Genomic DNA, 22,887 nt, shown 5'->3' with positions numbered 1-22,887 from the left:
ACCTCCCACACCTCCTATTTGCTTACCGGGAGGTTCCGCAGGCCTCAACGGGGTTCTCCCCCTTTGAGCTCCTGTACGGGCGACGGGTACGGGGCCCCCTGGCTCTGGTGAAGGAAGCATGGGAAGGGGATTTGGCCACCCCCGAGGTGTCGGTCATCGAGTATGTCGTGCGCCACCGGGACAGGATGATGGCCTTGGCAAAGCTGGTGCAGGACAATATGGCCCAGGCCCAGGCCGACCAGAAGCGGTGGTACGACCAGAATGCTTGTGAGAGGACCTACCAGGTGGGTCAAAAGGTGTGGGTACTGGTCCCCGTACCACAGAACAAGCTTCAGGCAGCCTGGGAAGGTCCCTACTTCGTGCACCAGAAACTCAATGCCGTCACCTATCTGGTCACCCTGGATCACGCCCGTGGAAGGAGGAAGGCCTTCCACGTGAACATGATGAAGGCTCATCATGAGCGGGAAGCGACTGCCCACCCAGTGTGCAACCTTCCCGAGGAAGGAGAGGTAGAAACCCTCCTGGATCTGCTCACCCAAGCCAAGGCGGGTGGGTCCATCGAGGATGTGGGGGTTGGCCACCAGCTCACGGAGGACCAACGGTCCCAGCTGGGGACCACCCTGCACCCCTTCCGGGGGCTGTTCAGCAGCCTGCCCGGAAGGACTGAGATGGCTGTCCACGACGTGGACACTGGCGATCACCCGCCGATCCGGCGTTCAGCATATCGGGTCTCTTTCGAGGTGCAGGGAAACATGCGCCAAGAGATAGACGAGATGCTGAAGCTGGGGGTGATCCAGGCATCCAGCAGCGCGTGGGCCTCGCCTGTAGTCCTCGTACCAAAGAAGGACCGAACTACACGGTTCTGCGTGGACTACCGGGGGCTCAACGCTGTAACGGCCACCGATGCGTTCCCCATACCACGCATCGATGACCTGCTCGATCGGATGGCCGGGGCTAAGTACCTGACCATCATGGATCTGAGCCGGGGGTACTGGCAGATTCCTCTGACCCCCGCGGCAAGGGAACGCTCTGCCTTTATCACCCCTTTTGGACTGTACGAGTCCACAGTGATGCCATTCGGCATGAAGAATGCCCCTGCCACTTTTCAGCGGATGGTCAATACGCTGCTTGAGGGACTTGAAGGGTACGCGGCTGCGTACTTGGACGATATTGCAGTCTTCAGTCCCACTTGGGAGGATCACCTAGAGCACCTGCGGCAGGTGCTCGGTCGGATCCACCGGGCAGGCTTGACCATCAAGCCGGAAAAGTGCCAGCTGGGCATGAGTGAGGTCCTCTACCTGGGTCACCGGGTAGGCGGGGGGGTTCTGAAGCCAGAACCGGGGAAAGTGGATGCCATCGCATCCTGGCCCACTCCTAGGACCAAAAAGCAGGTGATGTCCTTCTTGGGGACCGCCGGGTACTATAGGAGGTTCGTCCCACACTATAGCACCCTGGCCAAGCCCCTGACGGACCTCACCAAGAAGAAGCCTGCGAGACAGCTTTCGGGGCACTCAAGGCCGCCCTAAGTAGCTCCCCTGTACTGCAAGCTGCCGACTTCGACCGGCCGTTTGTGGTACAGACCGACGCCAGTGACTTTGGCCTCGGTGCTGTGCTAAGTCAGGTCAACACGACAGGCCAGGAACATCCTGTCTTGTACCTGAGCAGGAAGCTACTGCCCCGGGAGGTGGCTTACTCCACGGTGGAAAAAGAATGCCTGGCAATTGTATGGGCCCTGCAGCGTCTGCAGCCCTACTTGTACGGGAGCCATTTCACCGTGGAGACGGACCACAACCCCCTCAGCTGGTTACACACGGTCTCTGGGTCGAATGGCAGGTTGCTACGCTGGAGCCTCGCTCTCCAGCAGTACCACTTCTCCATTCGCCACAGAAGAGGCCGTGACCACGGTAACGCTGACGGGTTATCCCGGCAAGGGGAGGGTGCAGAAGGACGCACGGGGGAACACAGGAATGTGCTACCCCCTCGCGCCCTCGTATAGGGGGAGGTGTGATGAACCTGTAGCCGCCATCTTGGTAATGATAAATCATATCCAGGGATGGCCACACTTCAGCAGCCCCCACCCTTGGGACCTTCTGTTAAAACGTCAACTAGATAGTTTCCCCCCATCCAGGCTCCTGTAAGATAAGAAGCCTACTTAACACTTGAATGCTAGGAGCTTCAAAGACTTCGAGAGGAAACACAGCCAGCAGGGGGGGGTGCTTCGTCTATCTGTACCTGACCATTTGTCCCATAGGACTAGTTTCTTTGTCTGTCACAAGCATGGAGGCATAAGATATAGAAACATGAATAGTACACGCATGTTGCGTGGGATGGGCCAATAAAAAAATATCACGGCGTCCCGGAGCCATTGCGCACACAAGCCTCCGCGGTAGACGTTTGTACGTGCTCTGGAAGCCAAGATATAGCGCGGAGCCATTCCTGAGGACCGTATGGTATCATAATTGATATCAAAAGGTCGGTTACGGCGGCCCGAATCCATGGGAACCCCTGGGGGTATCATGAGACCATCCCAGAAGAAGTTATTGGGTTCCATAGAATTTGGGCTTCTGATCGAAGTTAGACCTGAGGGTGGAGACTGAGCCAGCTGACCTCACCAGCAGTGGGCGGGACGGGGCAGGTAAGATAGCAGGACAGACAAGAGACAAGTCAGTTTTTGACCCAAGAGTGGTGTGCTGAACATCTGAGCACCAGCTGAGGCCACCAAGGGGAGGAGCAGTTTGACCATGCGGTGGTAGGCCTCAGCCTGTAACAAAGAACCGTGCCTGCGACCGCAGAATCCTCTCCCTGCGTCACAAGAAAATCAAGAAACCGGTAACTGATATGCTGTGGTGATTCTGTGTGTTGTATTCCATTGTTGTATAGTTTAGCCTGACCTTATACCTGTGTATATTTAGTTGTATATCGTGTATCTAGTGTATTATTATAATCAATTACCTCAAGTAATTGTGGGCCTGCCTTTTATTCTGCATAACGAACGCACGTCCGTGTGAGCTCGGCTCAAGCCAAAAACGCTACCCAGGGTTGGTTCCTGACCCGATATAGGCCCATTCACGGACTGGGCGTATATCTAAAATAGGGACTGGTGGCAGCATACCAACTGGGGATTGGGGAAGGCTGGTAGTGACGGTCGGAGGTTCAGATATATATATTCCTGGCGCGGCCAAGGAAGATATATATACCGCCCTCACTACAGAGGGCCCCGATACCCAGTAGGTTACAGGACAGTCTCCCTGGCGACCGCTTATCCTAGGTGCAGTTCCTTGACTGACCTGAGGCTAAGAGGGCGCTAGCGAGTTGTGCTGTGTAGTGACGTTACGGTTTAGTGACGTTGAAGGGATAACACACTACCGTGTTCCCTGCGCTGGTTGCAGCTTCCTGGCACTACTTTCTCTAGGTGCAGTACCTTGACTGACCTGAGAGGTAAGGGGGCGCCAGAGAGCTGCACCCACCGGCCGGCTTTCATCACAGTTGGTAAGGTTAATGCTGATAATGTGAATGTCAAAGCTTTACCTGATGATGATGATGATGATGATGATGTATTGGAAGGCACAGGAGAACTCAGCCATGTCACGCTGCGGGGTGATATTGCTGAGGATCCCCTAGCAGGAGCTAGTGTCAGTGCTAAGGGTAATGGGGAGAGGCTGGGGGTCCATGAAGCAGGTGGTGCTGTACCAGCGACCAGTGTCACAACAGATGATGATCTGGCTGATGGTAGCTGCCCCATAAGTAGCACTGCGCCTGAGGTAATGGGGGAGGATGGGGAAGTAGTACTCATAGTGTGGCGCCCCTGAGGGTTCGACCGCCACAGGGATGCTGCACTTCTTTAATGGAGTGTAGTGTTCCTCCTCTGAGGTAAGGCCAGTGTAATAGTTGTGACCTAACCTTTTGCATCCAACACCACACTTCTCCACCAGAGGGAGCTAGTATGCACTAGGTGCTGCTCCCCTGGTTACTGGGAGACTGGGGAACACAAAGTGGTAGGAACCAGTTAGTGGGTGAGGGTGGAGAACTTACAAGTTAATTGCACTTTAGAATTCATATTTAATAAAAAGCCATCTTTGATCTTGGTTCTTCTGGTCCTTTGTCTAGCCCTTGCTAGTCTTTTGGCAGTCCGTCTGTCAAGTGGTCCTTCTGCTAATTAGTTAATTAGTTGGTCGTACTGTGCGGTCAAAATACTGTGTGTAATGTGACCTCCCTCCGGGAGCGCAGATCCTGTGTGGACCTGCGCCGGTAAGGGACACAGCCCTCGTACCCTGGCCTTGGGACGAGAGGTAGGTTGCAGACAAGGAATGTCTCAACCCGGCCGAGGACCAGGATCAAGAAGGCCCGGGAGCTTTAGAGTGTATCTCCCCAGCAAATGGGTCCCGAGGAGGATGCAGACGGAGCGGAGTACCCCACCTGTCCTCGCCTACCTGATCTATTCAGAGGGATTCCGGCTGCAAGAGGGGTACCAGCCCCCGACACCCGACCTTGCACTCCATGTCCTGGACGGGAAAGCCCAGTTAGGCCCTGAGGATCCCACCGGGCATCGGATGCAGAGGAATTGCCACCCGTGCCCTAGTCCTGAAAGGAGCTCAGAGGGAGGCCTGGCCTATCTACACACGCACAGATGGGAAAGGGTGAAGTCTGTAGTGCAGGAACACTCTGGTGTAGGGTCGCTACCGAACACTGGACTTTCTCGGAGGTAGTCGGACCCCCGTCCCTGGTGGCTGCAGGACTCCTCGGGGAGCAGGGAGTTGCCTTCCCGCTGTCATCTCTGAGTGAGTAAAGCCTTGGAAGTTCACCCCTATGGCCTCCGGACTGTTCATTATGCACCATACCATGCGATGCGTTGCCCGTACTCCTCGCATTACCACTCCCCTCTATCCTGTTTGCTTGCCCTGAGGCCTTGCTCCGCCTGTGGGGAGCAGTGAGAACTTTGGCCGCCACGACACTAGGCCTCGGCGGACTGTAGCGGCGCTGGTGACCTTTCACCAGGCACCACAGGTGGCGTAGTCGTTAAAATAAGCCACTCAACCCGGACGAGCCCACAACATCTTCCTTTTCATGTGACGGCCCTGAGCACGGGTTGGGTCCGGGCCACGGCTACATCCCATCTCTTCGGCACAGGGCCCGACACCGAGTCCCCCAACACCCAGGGTAAACTAAACTCAAGACTAAACGGGGCTCTTTCGAGAATTGAGGCGTCACAATAGCCGCGCAGGCTGATGGGACGTTGTTATTTCCTGGGGAGGCGGCCTATATAGCCGCGGTTACCCGCAGTCAGAGTGCCCAGAACGCAAGTAACGCCCTGCCTTCTGGACCCTCCTCGGACAGAGGAATAACGGAATCAGTTAGGGACCCAGAGCCGGTCCCAGAGGGTCCCAGTGAGGACATGGCCTTAATCTCACTTCTGGCTTCCTCCAGCCAGGAGTTTCAGGCAGCTCTGCACTCAGATGCTAGCCTAAAGACGATAAGGAGCCTCGCTGAGAAACCCACCTCCGAGTCGGATAAGGAGAGGGTATTCTGGGACCAAGGGAGGTTGTACCGGGAAACAGTTCCCTGTATACCCCAACAGGAGTGGCTGAGGGAAAGACAGCTGGTCGTCCCCTACCAATTTAGGGATGAGTTGCTGCGGAACGCCCATGAGATTCCACTTGCGGGACACTTGGGGGTCAGCAAAACCAAGGCCCGGCTGTCTCACCACTTTTATTGGCCCAAAATAGGGATGGATCTGGTGAACTACTGTCGCTCCTGTGCCACGTATCAAAGAGTGTGAAAGTCAGGGCCAGCTCCCAAAGCCCCCCTGATCTCTTTGCCAGTGATAGAGGAGCCTTTCCAGAGGATTGCTGTGGACATTGTGGGACCACTGGCCATATACAGCAGCTCTGGAAAACGTTTCATCCTTACTGTGGTAGACTATGCTACCCGGTATCTGGAAGCAGTAGCCCTGTCCCCAATTAGGGCGGATGAGGTGGCCCCTCTTGGCCATCTAGGCTTCCCCAGTGAGATGCTTACTGACCAGGGGAATACCTGCTGCCTGAGGGCCAGTGGGCCCGATACTTAACTGCAGGGCTGTGAGGCAAAGCTCTGGATGTGTTTGTGGCTCTTCCTCAGTGCCTAGATGGAAACTATGATGCCATTAAGCAGGCCCTAATCCAGACTTTCCAACTGACTCCTGAGGTGTACCATAAAAAGTTCCGGAACCTCCAACGTGGACCACACGACAGTTACAGCGGTGTGCTGCATGGGCTCAGAGCCAACTTTGAGCAGTGGATCCAAGGACTGTCAGCGACCACCTTTGAGCAGCTAAAGGACCTGCTGGTGAAAGACCAGTTCCTGCATCTGTGTCCGACTGAGGTACGGCAGTTCGTGATGGATCGGGAGCCACTAGATGCCAATAATGCAGCGCAGATCTCAGACACCTACGAGGCCAACCGGAGACCGGATGTGCGGAAGCCGGTCGTCGCCAGCTGGAAAGGGAGTAAGCCGTCAACCACCATCCCTGCCACTGCCAGCCGACCTTCCGGAGGCCTTGTCCCCGTTACCAAGGCCCGGCCTGCATCTGATGCCTGCAAGTGTTATTTCTGCAACCAGACTGGTCATCTCAGCGCCACTTGCCCAGAGAAGCAGAAGAAGAACCCCCCATCCAAGGCCCCAGGGCCTAGTGCATCAGTTCTTTTGGTGGGTGGGCCGGTTGGGAGGGCCTGTGAAAACTTGCAGTCTGTCACTGTGGGGGACACTGTCACTGTAGGCCTCAAGGACACTGGGGCCGAATGAACCCTCATCCGACACGAACTGGTGCCTGCTGAAGAGATTATTCCGGGAAAGACCCTGACTGTCACCGGGATTGAGGGCATCCGATGCCCCTTGCCCATGGCCCGGGTTTTTATTGATTGGGGTGCGGGGAGTGGGGTGAAGGAAGTGGGAGTATCTGAAAACCTACCTACCAATGTTTTGTTGGGAACTGATTTGGGGAGGATGTTTGCTTATTATGTCCCTGACTCCCCTCCCTGATCTGATACGGTTGGTAAGGTTAATGCTGATAATGTGAATGTCAAAGCTTTACCTGATGATGATGATGATGATGATGATGTATTGGAAGGCACAGGAGAACTCAGCCATGTCACGCTGCGGGGTGATATTGCTGAGGATCCCCTAGCAGGAGCTAGTGTCAGTGCTAAGGGTAATGGGGAGAGGCACGGGGTCCATGAAGCAGGTGGTGCTGTACCAGAGACCAGTGTCACAACAGACGATGATCTGGCTGATGGTAGCTGCCCCATAAGTAGCACTGCGCCTGAGGTAATGGGGGAGGATGGAGAAGTAGTACTCATAGTGTGGCGCCCCTGAGGGTTCGACCGCCACAGGGATGCTGCACTTCTTTAATGGAGTGTAGTGTTCCTCCTCTGAGGTAAGGCCAGTGTAATAGTTGTGACCTAACCTTTTGCATCCAACACCACACTTCTCCACCAGAGGGAGCTAGTATGCACTAGGTGCTGCTCCCCTGGTTACTGGGAGACTGGGGAACACAAAGTGGTAGGAACCAGTTAGTGGGTGAGGGTGGAGAACTTACAAGTTAGTTGCACTTTAGAATTCATATTTAATAAAAAGCCATCTTTGATCTTGGTTCTTCTGGTCCTTTGTCTAGCCCTTGCTAGTCTTTTGGCAGTCCGTCTGTCAAGTGGTCCTTCTGCTAATTAGTTAATTAGTTGGTCGTACTGTGCGGTCAAAATACTGTGTGTAATGTGACCTCCCTCCGGGAGCGCAGATCCTCTGTGGGCCTGCGCCGGTAAGGGACACAGCCCTCGTACCCTGGCCTTGGGACGAGAGGTAGGTTGCAGACAAGGAATGTCTCAACCCGGCCGAGGACCAGGATCAAGAAGGCCCGGGAGCTTTAGAGTGTATCTCCCCAGCAAATGGGTCCCGAGGAGGATGCAGACGGAGCGGAGTACGCCACCTGTCCTCGCCTACCTGATCTATTCAGAGGGATTCCGGCTGCAAGAGGGGTACCAGCCCCCGACACCCGACCTTGCACTCCATGTCCTGGACGGGAAAGCCCAGTTAGGCCCTGAGGATCCCACCGGGCATCGGATGGAGAGGAATTGTCACCCGTGCCCTAGACCTGAGAGCTCAGAGGGAGGCCTGGCCTATCTACACACGCACAGATGGGAAAGGGTGAAGTCTGTAGTGCAGGAACACTCTGGTGTAGGGTCGCTACCGAACACTGGACTTTCTCGGAGGTAGTCGGACCCCCGTCCCTGGTGGCTGCAGGACTCCTCAGGGAGCAGGGAGTTGCCTTCCCGCTGTCATCTCTGAGTGAGTAAAGCCTTGGAAGTTCACCCCTATGGCCTCCGGACTGTTCATTATGCACCATACCATGCGACGCGTTGCCCGTACTCCTCCCACTACCACTCCCCTCTATCCTGTTTGCTTGCCCTGAGGCCTTGCTCCGCCTGTGGGGAGCAGTGAGAACTTTGGCCGCCACGACACTAGGCCTCGGCGGACTGTAGCGGCGCTGGTGACCTTTCACCAGGCACCACAGGTGGCGTAGTCGTTAAAATAAGCCACTCAACCCGGACGAGCCCACAACATCTTCCTTTTCATGTGACGGCCCTGAGCACGGGTTGGGTCCGGGCCACGGCTACATCCCATCTCTTCGGCACAGGGCCCGACACCGAGTCCCCCAACACCCAGGGTAAACTAAACTCAAGACTAAACGGGGCTCTTTCGAGAATTGAGGCGTCATAATAGCCGCGCAGGCTGATGGGACGTTGTTATTTCCCGGGGAGGCGGCCTATATAGCCGCGGTTACCCGCAGTCAGAGTGCCCAGAACGCAAGTAACGCCCTGCCTTCTGGACTCTCCTCGGACAGAGGAATAACGGAATCAGTTAGGGACCCAGAGCCGGTCCCAGAGGGTCCCAGTGAGGACATGGCCTTAACCTCACTTCTGGCTTCCTCCAGCCAGGAGTTTCAGGCAGCTCTGCACTCAGATGCTAGCCTAAAGACGATAAGGAGCCTCGCTGAGAAACCCACCTCCGAGTCGGATAAGGAGAGGGTATTCTGGGACCAAGGGAGGTTGTACCGGGAAACAGTTCCCTGTACACCCCAACAGGAGTGGCTGAGGGAAAGACAGCTGGTCGTCCCCTACCAATTTAGGGATGAGTTGTTGCGGAACGCCCATGAGATTCCACTTGCGGGACACTTGGGGGTCAGCAAAACCAAGGCCCGGCTGTCTCACCACTTTTATTGGCCCAAAATAGGGATGGATCTGGTGAACTACTGTCGCTCCTGTGCCACGTATCAAAGAGTGTGAAAGTCAGGGCCAGCTCCCAAAGCCCCCCTGATCTCTTTGCCAGTGATAGAGGAGCCTTTCCAGAGGATTGCTGTGGACATTGTGGGACCACTGGCCATATACAGCAGCTCTGGAAAACGTTTCATCCTTACTGTGGTAGACTATGCTACCCGGTATCTGGAAGCAGTAGCCCTGTCCTCAATTAGGGCGGATGAGGTGGCCCCTCTTGGCCATCTAGGCTTCCCCAATGAGATGCTTACTGACCAGGGGACACAGTTCATGTCTCGCTTAATGAAGGCCCTATGTAAGAAAATGCAGTTGCAGCATCTGGTATCGAGCGCGTATCATCCCCAAACCAACGGTTTGTGTGAGCAATTCAACAGTACCCTCAAACAGATGTTAAAAATGCTGGTTGAGACCCAGTAACGCGACTCGGAGCGTTACCTCCCACACCTGCTATTTGCTTACGGAGAGGTTCCACAGGCCTCGACGGGGTTCTCCCCCTTTGAGCTCCTGTATGGCAGGCGTGTCCGAGGACCCCTTGGGTTGATAAGGGAATCCTGGGAAGAAGAGCCAAGCTCCCCAGGAGTGTCCATCGTGGAGTATGTCATGCGCTTCCGTGACAAGATGCAGACCTTGACGCAGTTGGTGCATGACAACATGGCGCAAGCCCAGGCTGACCAGAAGCATTGGTATGACCAGAACGCCCGGGAGCGGACCTACCAGGTGGGTCAGAAGGTGTGGGTGCTGGTCCCCGTACCAAAGGACAAGCTTCAGGCGGCCTGGGAAGGCCCGTACGTCATTCACCAACAGCTCAACCTGGTCACCTACGTGATCACTCTTGACCACGCGCGGGGTAGGCGGAAGGCTTTTCGCGTTAATATGATGAAGGCTCATCAAGAACATGGAGCCTGCGTCCTACCGGTCTGCAGCCTGCCCGAGGATAGGTAGGACGACCCCCTCTTGGACATGCTGTCCCAAGCGAAGGCCAGCGGGTCACTAGAGGATGTAGAGATAAGCGCCTCGCTATCCACACCCCAGAGGTCTCAGATGCGGGTAGTGCTGAAACCCTTCCAAGCAGTGATCACCAACATGCCTGGCAGGACTGAGGTGGCAGTGCATGAAATGGACACTGGGAATCAGGCCCCACTCCGGCGGACAGCCTATCGAATCTCAGACGAGGTGCAGCATGTCATGTGCCAGGAGGTCGAGGAGATGCTGAAGTTGGGGGTGATTAAGTGGTCCAAGAGCGCGTGGGCCTCACCTGTAGTCCTGGTGCCATAGAAGGACTGGACCACCCGGTTTGATTTGGACTACAGGGGGTTCAACGCTATCACAGCCTCTGATGCACAACCAATGTCACAAATTGAGGAGCTGCTTGAGCGGTTAGCCAGCGCGAGCTATCTCTTCATTATGTATCTGAGTCGGGGATATTGGCAGATTCCCTTGAGCCCCAAGGCCCAGGAGAAGTCCGCCTTTATCACCCCCTTCGGATTGTATGAATCCACGGTCATGCCTTTTGGCATAAAAAATGCCCCTGCCACTTTCCAGCGAATGGTCAACCACCTGCTCCAGGGACTGGAGAGGTACGCAGTGCCGTACCTGGATGACATTGCTGTCTTCAGTCCCACCTGGGAGGATCACCTCGGGCATCTGCGGGAGGTGCACGGGCGCATTCACCAGGTGGGCTTGACCATCAAGCCAGGAAAGTGCCAGATGGGCATGAACGAGGTCCACTACTTGAGGCACCGGGTAGGTGGGGGTACTCTGAAGCCAGAGCCTGGGAAGGTGGATGCTATTGTGTCCTGGCCCACCCCCCGGACCAAGAAGCAGGTGCAGTCCTTCTTGGGCACCGCAGGGTACTATAGATGCTTTGTACAAGACTATAGTAGCCTTGCGAAACCCTGGACAGACCCCACCAAGAGGAGCTTACCCCATCCAGTCAAATGGACAGATGAATGTGAGGTGGCCTTTCGGGCTTTGAAGGCTGCCCTAAGCATTTCCCCTGTGCTAAAGGCGGTCGACGGCACACGGCCATTCTACATACAGACCGACGCCAGTGAGTTTAGCCTCGGTGCTGTGCTCAGCCAGGTCGACTCAGGGAACCAAGAACACCACGTGTTGTACCTAAGCCGAAAACTGCTGCTGAGGGAAGTGGCCTATTCCACCATAGAGAAGGCATGCCTGGCCATTGTATGGGCCCTGCGCCTCTTACAGCCTTACTTGTACGCGCGCCCCTTCACTGTCGTGACTGACCACAACCCCTGAGTTGGCTGCACACCATGTCCGGTGCCAACGGAAGGTTGTTACGCTGGAGCCTCACCCTCCAGCAGTACGATTTTACCATTCAACACCGCAAAGGCAGTGAGCATGGCAATGCCGATGGGTTGTCTCGGCAAGGGGAGCCTCCAGAGATACGCCTGGAGGAGTACCAGAAGATCCTACCTCCATAGTGCAGTCTAAAAAGGGGAAGATGTCAGGCAACATTTATTTTTGTCCTAGTTTTAAAAATGTTGAAAGGACAGCCAGAGATGTCTTAAATCTCCGCCCCCTGTTCACTTGGAAGGGACATCCATAGAACTCTACCCTTGCTTCCCCCAAACAAGGAATTTTTATAACCGCCATAAACCTCAGCCAAGAGCAAGCATACTGATCTACACTGAATTTCCCCTCCAAAGTCCTATTGTGTAACTGTACAAACTTTTAATGTCGAGTTTAATAATGCACATGACTGTCACAAACACATGGACCACATTTTTGGGATGCTCACCTTTTTCCAGTTATGATGGTGTATCTTTCATAACTAGGAAACCACCAGAAACCTAAGAAATGGGTTCTGAGCTTCTGAACATCATAGAAATATCATATTTGATATCAATCTTCGTGAATATTGGTGACGGCAAACATGATATATCCATCTTGGATGTGGGGCCACCCCATACCAAGATATGAAAGATGAAGGATTTTTATGTCTTGTACAGCTGGGTGGGTTCACAAAACCGAGCCCCCGTGTGAGGTAAACAACATGGGTGTGTCCTAGTGTTTTGACTCCTTACTAAAAACCAGAACATCCATTTTGGCTTATTCCAACCCAGGGACGTCAGACGCAAGCACTCCTCGCTGCGTGGAGGAATCACACCTAATTTCCGGGGAGCCGTCCCCCCTACAGAATCTGAGACCATCACCTCGTGGCGCAGGTTTTGCTATTATTTACCCCTTTTATTTTAATAACTGTTTTATGCATATATGTAAATTGATTCTTTTATAATATCTTGTATATCTTTTGTAAACACTGCCAACTTTCGGGAGTAAATTATTATTATTTACCACCTTCGTTCTTCTTGTCCTATGTCGAGTAAACACGTTCCTCACCCGCTAATTCACGTTACCTAACGGGTACCCGATTCACCTGTTAAGAGATCGGTGGTGACAGCATTCGGTGTATTTATGTGATATTGTGGTTGAAGGTGGCTGGATTGAGGTGTATATACATTCCTGGAAGGAACTGGTGGTATATATAAAACCTGTCACATCACGTGCCACAATAGTTGACATAAATTAGAGCAGCTGCGCCCTGTTGCTTATCCTCGGTCAATACCGTGTTTGACCAGCAGGATAAGGGGGCGCCAGAGGGCTGCAAGGTCTAACCAAGTTTTCCTGACAACCCCTCATCCCCAATAATGGTATGCATGGCTCCCTCATCCCCAATCCTGGTATGCATGGCACCCCTCATCCCCAATCCTGGTATGCATGGCTCCCTCATCCTCAATCCTGGTATGCATGATACCCCTCATCCCCAATCCTGGTATGCATGGCTCCCTCATCCCCAATCCTGATATGCATGGCACCCCTCATCCCCAATCCTGGTATGCATGGCACCCCTCATCATGGTATGCATGGCACCCCTCATCCCCAATTCTGGTATGCATGGCTCCCTCATCCCCATCCTGGTATGCATGATACCCCTCATCCCCAATCCTGGTATGCATGGCACCCCTCATCCCCAATCCTGGTATGCATGGCACCCCTCATCCCCAATACTGGTATGCATGGCACCCCTCATCCCCCAATCCTGGTATGTGTGTTACCCCTCACCCCCCAATCCAGGTATGTGTGGCACCCTTCACCCCCCAATCCTGGTATGCGTGGTACCCCGCACCCCCAATCCTGGTATGTGTGGTACCCCTCACCCCCCAATCCTGGTATGTGTGGTACCCCTCACCCCCCAATCCTGGTATGTGTGGTACCCCTCACCCCCCAATCCTGGTATGTGTGGTACACCTCACCCCCCATTCCTGGTATGTGTGGTACCCCTCACCCCCCAATCCTGGTATGTGTGGTACCCCTGCCCCCCCTATCCTGGTATGTGTGGTACCCCTCACCCCCCAATCCTGGTATGCATGGTACCCGTCACCCCACCAACCTGATATGCATGGTACCCCTCACCCCCCAATCCTGGTATGTGTGGTACCAATCACCCCACAATCCTGGTATATGCATGGTCCCCTCACCCCACAATCCTGGTATGTGTGGCCCCCTCATCCCTTTCACACCATATACACATACAAAATAATAAACAATTATACTCACCTTTCTTCTCTGTACTCCAGCGCTGCTGCGTCCTGTTCTGCCAGAGGCTGGGGGAGGAGTGCGGCGCAGGAGCACCGCGCTGTCCGGTGCCATTTTTCTGAAGACACATTGTAAATGTGTCTTCAGCAAAATGGCGCCGGATAGCGCTATGCGCATGCGCAGATCCAATGCCTCACTCCTGCCCCTGTCTCCGGCGAAGAGAGAGGCGCCGCGGCAATGCTCCTCCCGGTCAGGTAAGTATCTAAGTATGGCGACGGAGATCGCGGTATGCGTTCACTGCCTACGTATACCGCGATCTCCGCTGCCATGCACACTCCTCTTACCTGTAACGGCTGGATGCGTTCTTCTGTCTGGAGCCAGACTGCGTGTCGCACATGCGCAGTCTATCGAGGCTTCAGACGGAGACATGCATCCCCGGTTATATTATAGATTTCCTTTTTCATAGTTCATTTATCAGCTTTAATGTGCAGACTTGGACAGAATGAACAGAGTCAGCTCATTATCAAGCAGAAGAATTAAAGGGGTTTTCCATACTTAAACTATTAGTGGTTTAACCTTAGGATAAGTCATCAATATCAGATGATTTGGTGTCTGATACCCGTCACTTCCACTAATCCGCTGTGTTCAGCTTTGGTGGCCGCCAGAGGCAAACAATGAACGAAGCTGAAACAGCAAAGTTCTGTTAGATGTGTGACGGCCATCCTGTGTACTGCAGCTCAGCTCCTATTCACTTCACTGTAATGTATGTACACAGTGATAGCACCCGCAGAATAATGAGTGCAGCTCTGGAGTATAATACAGGAGGTAACTCAGGATCAGTACAGGATCAGTAATGTAATGTATGTACACAGTGACTGCACAAGCAGAATAGTGAGTGCAGTTCTGGAGTATAATTCAGGATGTAACTCAGGATCAGTACAGGATCAGTAATGTAATGTATGTACACAGTGACTGCACCAGCAGAATAGTGAGTGCAGCTCTGTAGTATAATACAGGATGCAACTCAGGATCAGTACTGTAATGTATGTACACAGTGACTGCACCAGCAGAATAGTGAGTGCAGCTCTGGAGTATAATACAGGATGTAGCTAGGGATCAGTACAGGATCAGTAATGTAATGGACGTACACAGTGACTGCACCAGCAGAATAGTGAGTGCAGCTCTGGAGTATAATACAGGATGTAACTCAGGATTAGTACAGGATCAGTAATGTAATGTATGTACACAGTGACTGCACCAGCAGAATACTGAGTGCAGCTCTGGAGTATAATTCAGGATGTAACTCAGGATCAGTACAGGATCAGTAATGTAATGTATGTACACAGTGACTGCACCAGCAGAATAGTGAGTGCAGCTCTGTAGTATAATACAGGATGCAACTCAGGATCAGTACAGCATCAGTAATGTAATGTATGTACACAGTGACTGCACCAGCAGAATAGTGAGTGCAGCTCTGATCAGCTGTTGCTCACTGTGGTGATTGCGGGTGTGGTGGCTGCTGTGTGCTCCAGCTCTCCTGAGAACCAACACCTCTCCACCTGGGGATCTGCTCTCTCTCCTACCCAGGGAGGGAGTGGGTTTCATAGAATCATAGAATCATAGAATCATAGAATGGTAGAGTTGGAAGGGACCTCCTGGGTCATCTGGTCCAACCCCCTGCTCAAAGCAGGATTCACTAGATCATCTCAGACAGATGTCTGTCCAGCCTCTGTTTGAAGACGTCCATTGAAGGGGAACTCACCACCTCTCGTGGCAGCCTGTTCCACTCATTAATCACCCTAACTGTCAAAAAGTTTTTTCTAATATCTAATCTGTGTCTCTTCCCATTTAGTTTCATCCCATTGCTTCTAGTCTTTCCTTGTGCAAATGAGAATAAAGATGATCCTTCTACAATGTAACAGCCCTTGACATATTTGTAGACAGCTATTAAGTCTCCTCTCAGTCTTCTTTTTTGCAAGCTAAACATTCCCAAATCCTGCAACCGTTCCTCATAGGACATGGTTTGCAGACCAGTCACCATTCTGGTCGCTCTTCTCTGAACTTGCTCCAGTTTGTCTATGTCTTTTTTAAAATGTGGTGCCCAAAACTGTACACAGTATTCCAGATGAGGTCTGACCAAAGAGGAGTAAAGACCGATAATGACTTCACGTGATCTAGACTGTATGCTTCTGTTAATACATCCCAGAATTGTATTTGCCTTTTTTGCTGCTGCATCACACTGTTGACTCATGTTCATTCTATGATCTATTAGTATACCTAAGTCTTTTTCACATGTACTGTTGCTTAGCTCTATTCCTCCCATTCTGTATATGCTTTTTTCATTTTTATTGCCCAGATGTAGTACTTTGCATTTTTCCCTGTTTAAAACCATTCTGTTGGTTGCTGCCCACTGCTCCAGTTTATTTAGGTCTTTTTGAATCTTCCCTCTCTCTTCTCTAGTATTAGCTATCCCTCCTAGCTTTGTGTCATCAGCAAATTGAATCAGTTTACCCTCAATTCCTTCATCTAAATCATTGATAAAGATGTTGAACAATACAATTTCCTGGGATGAGCGATGAAGCCAAGTCCCAGGCTTCTGCTTCCCGAACCAGGCGGGGGGCAGGAGAAACCAGCAACCGGCCTGCACATCGGAGGACTCGGGGGTGAGACGCTCCACCAGGAGTCGCAGCAATGTGGCTCCTACTCCCCCCCAGGACTGTGGAGACTCCCAGAAGCCGCAATGCATCCAGCATGGAGGAAAAGCCTGACAGCGTGCATGATGGCTCTCCTTCTGGAGGAAATCTGAGTGCTCACAGAGATGAGGCCGACCTCACTGAGGAAGGTTGGGGGCTGCAAAGTCCCCGGGAGTCTGTGTCCACCTATGCCTCCCGGGTCATGATCCACCTCCGTGAGTATGAAGATGCGAGTAAGCTTGTCAGGAGGCTTCAGGAGGAGCTGCGCTGCACAAGCGCCAAAGCTGCGGGGGCCTCCAAACCAAGGAAGACAAAGCTCCAAGCAGAGGTAAAGAGGCTCAAAACTGAGATTAATGTGCTTGAACTTAGGAAAGCCACCATCAGAGAGGAGAGTGGTCCCTTTAAAGAAAAACTGATAAATGAAGATCGTTTCAGAGAAATGGCTGATAACAGAGAGCAAAGGCAGATGGGGCTGCAGCCTGAGAGCCAGGTGGATGATGAGAGTGATGATGACCAGCAGAAAGCCCCACCTGGCAGCCTGCAAAGTCACCCGCAGGCCAAATGCAGCGATCTCTCTGCAGGACAGGCGACAATGACATCCAGTCGCAGTTCTGCCGGCTCTGGGGAGTTCAGTGACAGCAGCTTCCAGGGTGGGGTGCTAATGGCCGAGATAAAGCTCCTGGAGTCCCCAGTGTGCCTCCAAAACTTCCATCTTGGTGACGATCTACCAGAAGAGGCACCTGGGGGCCACAAAAAGGCTAAGAAGATCAAGCCAAAGCTGCAGGAAGCGGTAAGCTATGTATATGCCCCCCTCCCTGTACCCCCTGAGTCGCGGGCAGGCTCAGCTCGCTGTATAAGCCCCGTTGCCCGGCCCAGCCCAAGTTCTGCTGTGGATCCGGTGCAAAGGTGCGGGGAGATTACACAGCGTGGTAGTGAGGCGCAGAGCTCCGTCACTGCTTGTAGTAGCGGGGACGCAGCAGAAGGTGAGGGCGGCCCGGCGGCGGGCGTTCGGTCAGGCCACGATGCTGTGGTGCGCTCCTCAGTGGGAGGGGGGAGCAGCCCTGTGTCGGGGGCAGCTCCGGTAGCCTCGGCGCCTCTGAATGCTGTTGCCGCTGATCACTTAGTTGAGGAGCGCCGGCAGCGTGAGGGGGCTGTCGGGGCTGAGCGTTCCAGTCCTCCCACCAAAGTGTTATTTTGTGTTGGTGACGCGCCCCCTGGGCCTGTGCTGCGCAGGGGATACCCGGAGCCGGGCCTTCTCTAAGATGCTGGGGGTTGTGCGCGCCCCCTGGGCCTGTGCTGCGCAGGGGATACCCGGAGCCGGGCCTTCTCTAAGATGCTGGGGGTTGTAGTCTCCGTGTGGCGGCGACCCGGTCCGTGCCCAGGGTGGTCAAACCAGTGGCAGTCTATTGGTATTGTAATTGTCCGACTACGCCACCCGTGGATTGCGATCAGTGGGGACCGCCGCTGCGCTGCAGACCGCTGAGGCTGATGTTATATGCGCAGCCAGGAATGGGATGACTCCCCACGGGAGGGAGTATTGCCTCAGGGCAGCTAGAGTGAATGTTGGGAGTGATGGTGTGAGCGTCCCAGTACTGATGGTGCTGGTGTGGCGATGAAACACAGAGACTTGTAATTGCAGTTTCCAATGCTTTACTCACGGTTGTTATTCTGGTCACTTGTGCACATGAGGGACCGCCTGAGCCGTGCTGCGTTCACCAGGCAAGGGGCTCGACCAACTCCCAGGCAATTCCAGAGAGTGGCACAGGGCTCCCTTCCTTTCCTTTCTCTGGCCGTCCCCACCAGTGACCCACCTTTGTCCAGCTCCCTCGGGCCTTCTCTTGGCGAAACCTATCTCCGGTTTCCCTGACCCTATGTGGTATGCTTTCCTGGTGGATGTAGTGAGGGGTCGCACCAAGATGTGGTAACAACCTCCGGTCTTTGGCTGAGGAATCTGTTGCCTCCACCAATTTGGGTTCCGGTACCCTGTTCTGCCAACCCTTCACCCTGTAACTCCTGGGCATATGGGGTTCCTTCTGTCCTCGTGTCTCTGGGCCTTTCTCTGTGTTCCTTGCTTCCTTTCTCCTCTGTTCCAGTTCCTTTCTTACTTTCCTTTCTGTTCTTTCTTCTCTCTCTCAGGCTCCAGCCTTCTGACAAGGCCTGCCTGCGGAGCAGAGCCCATGCAGAGGCTCTGCTTCCTGTCTTCTCCTCTCACTCTTAACACTGACCCTAAGATGGTGCCCACCTTATATACCTCCTTCTAACACCCGAGCCCAGGTGACTAGCAACCAATGGGCTCCTCCCTATGCCCAGAGACCCACCCCTATCTGCTCCTACACCACTGGGTATTCCACCCCCCGCCCCACTCCAGCCAGGGACAGATGCTGTCGTGCCTGCACTTCTGTCTAGTAGGAGCACCGTTGACCTGTACCTCGGAAATGGGGTGTGTGTGGTGCATGCAGCTTACTGAGCCCTAGTCCACACTCCATCCTTACCCGGGAGTGGAATATCACACCTCTGGGTCGAGGTGCAATCCCCCTGTAGCAGCCGAGCCCTCGGGGTGCTACATTCCCCCCTGGTAAATCACAGCACGTACTCGGGCTGGAAAAGAATAAAACAATTTTCAACATACAAAATTTTTAGAATGCATTCGCATATAAGACATTTAACCAAAAACTCATCCCTTTATGGGAGGTACTCTTTTCTTTCCAACGTTACTGGTCACACACACATAAAATACCATAAACTCTTTTAGCAGCATATCAAACTTTTCAATATAAAACTTTTTCAAGTAAAACATTCTTGAGCTCTGGCCGCTGTGCAACTTACGACCAGGTAAAGGTGCAACAGTCCATTTAATCCTGAGGTAGACGTTGCAGTCTTTTTATAAAACCAGTAGGGGGCGCTTTAAGAAGCGCAACTATTTACAGGATGGCCGCTCTCAGTCCTCGGCCAGTGGGGATAAGGGAGTGGCTGCTCACAGTCCTCAGCCTGGTTAGGGATTAGGGGCACACAAGTAACAGTTTCACAGAATCAACAGTTTCATTTTACCGCTTACTGGTAACGGTGTCCTCCTGTTGCTTCCTCTCTGTACTCTTCAGATCCGTCCGGACCCTCAGGGTAGTCCATGTCTGGGCGGTACCGCAGCTCCTCCTCTGTTAGACGGTGGGCATGGAGGGCATACAGTCCCTTTGCGCCCTTGTGCCGGGTGTAGGTGACCACATCACCGGGATACAGGTCACGTCCGTGATGTCCCTCTGGCAAGTGGCTTTCGACGTCCCTTCTGGTGACGAAGACGTCGGTGTCAGCCTCCGGGTCTCTGATGAAGCCCCAGCCATGCTCTAGCTGGAACTTTACTACGGTCCCGGTGGCTCTGGGACCGCGGATGGCGTGGGCGGCTTGTCGGGCCCTCCTCTTCTGTTCCGCGCTCCTGGCCTGGAGTCGCTCCTCCCTGATGCGCCTCTGCCGCCGCTCCCTTTCATAGGTGGCCAGCTGTTGACGGCAGCAATCCAGGCGATGGGCTGCTTCCGCCCGGGTCTCCTGGGTGAACCCCATGAGATTCTCGCCGGTGGGATCCCATGCCAACTGGGCATCCTCCAGCGGGGGTGGAGCGATGTTAGCGGGCTCCGGAGCCGGGATCAGAGGCTCGCTCAGGGGTTGTCCTCTTCGGAGTCGGGGGTTGTCGAACTTCGGTGGCCACTCAAAGGGCAGCCCGTCCGGGCTGGTATGTTGGGCGTACAAGTCCGCACCCAGGGGTGGCACCGCGGGCTTCGGACGGGTGGCAGCGCCCGGGGGTACTCGGCCTTGCGACTAGGCCGGTGGTTGCTTGTTGGTCGCGCCCGGGGTTGGCACCGCCAAGGTAGGGGGCGCTGGTGAGGCAGCGGCACCCGGGTATGCTGGGCCTTGCGTCCCGGCCTGTGACGTCTCTCGCTTTACGGCGCCCGGGTTCAGGGGGCACAGCGCGGGGCGGGGCGTGACAGTGACGTTTGCAGCCTGAGGCCTAGCTGGCGGCGGTGGAGGCATGATGTCAGGTACGGTCCCCGGGGCTTCGGGTCCCGCAGCAGAGGGTGAGGGCAGGCTGGTGTTCCCAGGGCTTGGGGTGGTGGCGTCCCCATTACCTGCCTCGGTCTCCGTGGCCTCCTCCGCGGCGTCGTCTGCAGCTGCCGGTCCCTCTTTTCCGCGCCCAGCGATAAGCGCGCCGCCCGGTCCCGGCGGGATCCTCCGCTGGCTGCCTTCATGCTGCCGGGCCATCTCCTCTCTCCACCCGGCAAACACATCCCGCTGCGCCCGGACCATCCGTCTGTTCAGGTCTTCCAGTGCAGTGCGCGCGGTGTCCGGGTCCCTGGGCAGCTGGGCTAGCAACTCTGTCAAGCTGCAGGGTGGCTCAGCTTGCAGCAGGCTGCGGGCCAGGGTGCTGGTGGAGTTCTCTGCTCCCTCCATCTCCGGGTGCAGCAGGTCCAGACTGATCGAGGCCGCACCCGACCCCACAGTTTTCTTTCCTATCCGGGGGGTGGTCTTGGGGGCATCTGCTGACAATCACCCATAGGGGCAGCCCCCTCACGTTGATGGACATCTCCACTGCTGCATTCATAGCTGGTGGGGGCGGGCTCCTTCTTTGGCGCCATTCTGGGACCTTCCCCACGATGGGAGGTGGCTTCCTGCTGTCTTCTGGTGCACACATAAAGGCGTCTGCTCTGCCAGGGCGGGAAAAACGGATGAAGATGGCGGGAAAGGGTCCAAGATGGCGTCTGATGGCGGGAATCGGCTCCGGATGGCGGGAAACGACTCCGGATGGCGGGAAACTTCTGGAAATGGCGGGAGACTTCTTTTCAAGGTACATGTACGATCTTCTTCAGGTACGCAATACCCGCTTGTGGCGGGTTGGTAAAGATCCTGCCGACTACGCCAAAAGTTGACGCGCCCCCTGGGCCTGTGCTGTGCAGGGGATACCCGGAGCCGGATCGCTGGGGGTTGTAGTCTTCGTGTGGCGGCGACCTGGTCCGTGCCCAGGGCGGTCAAACCAGTGGCAGTCTTGATGTAATAGCAAATGTCCGACTACGCCACCCGTGGATTGCGGTCAGTGGGGACCGCCGCTGTGCTGCAGACCGCTGATGTTGATGTAGTTTGCGCAGCCAAGTATGGGATAACTCCCCACGGGAGAAGTATTGCCTCAGGGCAGCTAATGTGGATGATGGGAGTGATGGTGTGAGCGTCCCAGTACTGATGGTGCTGGTGCGGCGAGGAAACACAGAGACGTGTGGTGCAGTTTCCAATGCTTTACTCACAGTTCTCATCCAGGTCACTTGTGCACATGAAGGACCGCCTAAGCCGTGCTGCGTTCACCAGGCAAGGAACTCGACCAACTCCCAGGCAATTCCAGAGCGTGGCACAGGGCTCCCTTCCTTTCCTTTCTCTGGCCGTTCCCACCAGTGACCCACCTTTGTCCAGCTCCCTCGGGCCTTCTCTGGGCACGCTGATCTCTGCGTCCCTGACCCTATATGGTATGCCTTCCTGGTGGATGTAGTGAGCGGTCGCACCAAGATGTGGTAACAACCTCCGGTCTTTGGCTGATGAATTTGTTGCCTCCACCAATTTGGGTTCCGGAACCCTGCTATGCCAACCCTTCACCCTGTATCTCCTGGGCATATGGGGTTCCTTCTGTCCTCGTGTCTCTGGGCCTTTCTCTGTGTTCCTTGCTTCCTTTCTCCTCTGTTCCAGTTCCTTTCTTACTTTCCTTTCCGTTCCTTCTCCTCTCTCTTTCTGCTGTTTCTGGCCTCCACTCCAGGCCTGCCTCTGGAGCTGGGCCCAGACTGAGCCACAGCTCCCTGTCAGCCCTCTCTGGCTGAACTCCTGACTGAACTCAACTCTCCTCTGAACTGGACCCTGTCCTAAGATGGTGCCCACCTTATATACCTCCCTCTATGTGTGAGCCCAGGTGACTAGCAACCAATGGGCTCCTATCTATGCCCAGAGACCCACCCCTATCTGCTCCTACACCACTGGGTGTGCTTCCCCCTCCCCACTCCAGACAGGGACAGATGCTGTCGTGCCTGCACTCTTATCTCGTGGGAGCACCGTTGACCTGTCCCTCGGAAATGGGGTGTGTGTGGTGCATGCAGCCTACCGAGTCCTGGTCCACACTCCATCCTTACCCGGGAGTGGAATATCACACCTCTGGTTTGAGGTGCAATACCCCAGTAGCAGGCGAGCCCTCGGGGTGCTACATTGGCGCCGCTGGTCAGGAACGTCCTGATGCTAAAGATCAGCGGCGCCTCACAACAGCTAAAGATCAGCGGCGCATTGCTACAAATGCAAAACAGCGGAAATTACAGACTGAT

Source organism: Phyllobates terribilis, unplaced genomic scaffold (genome assembly GCF_046119375.1).
Source record: "Phyllobates terribilis strain yellow unplaced genomic scaffold, ASM4611937v1 Scaffold_1__5_contigs__length_1240528914, whole genome shotgun sequence".
Lineage (NCBI taxonomy): Eukaryota > Metazoa > Chordata > Amphibia > Anura > Dendrobatidae > Phyllobates > Phyllobates terribilis.
Note: the sequence above shows the minus strand (reverse complement) of the source record.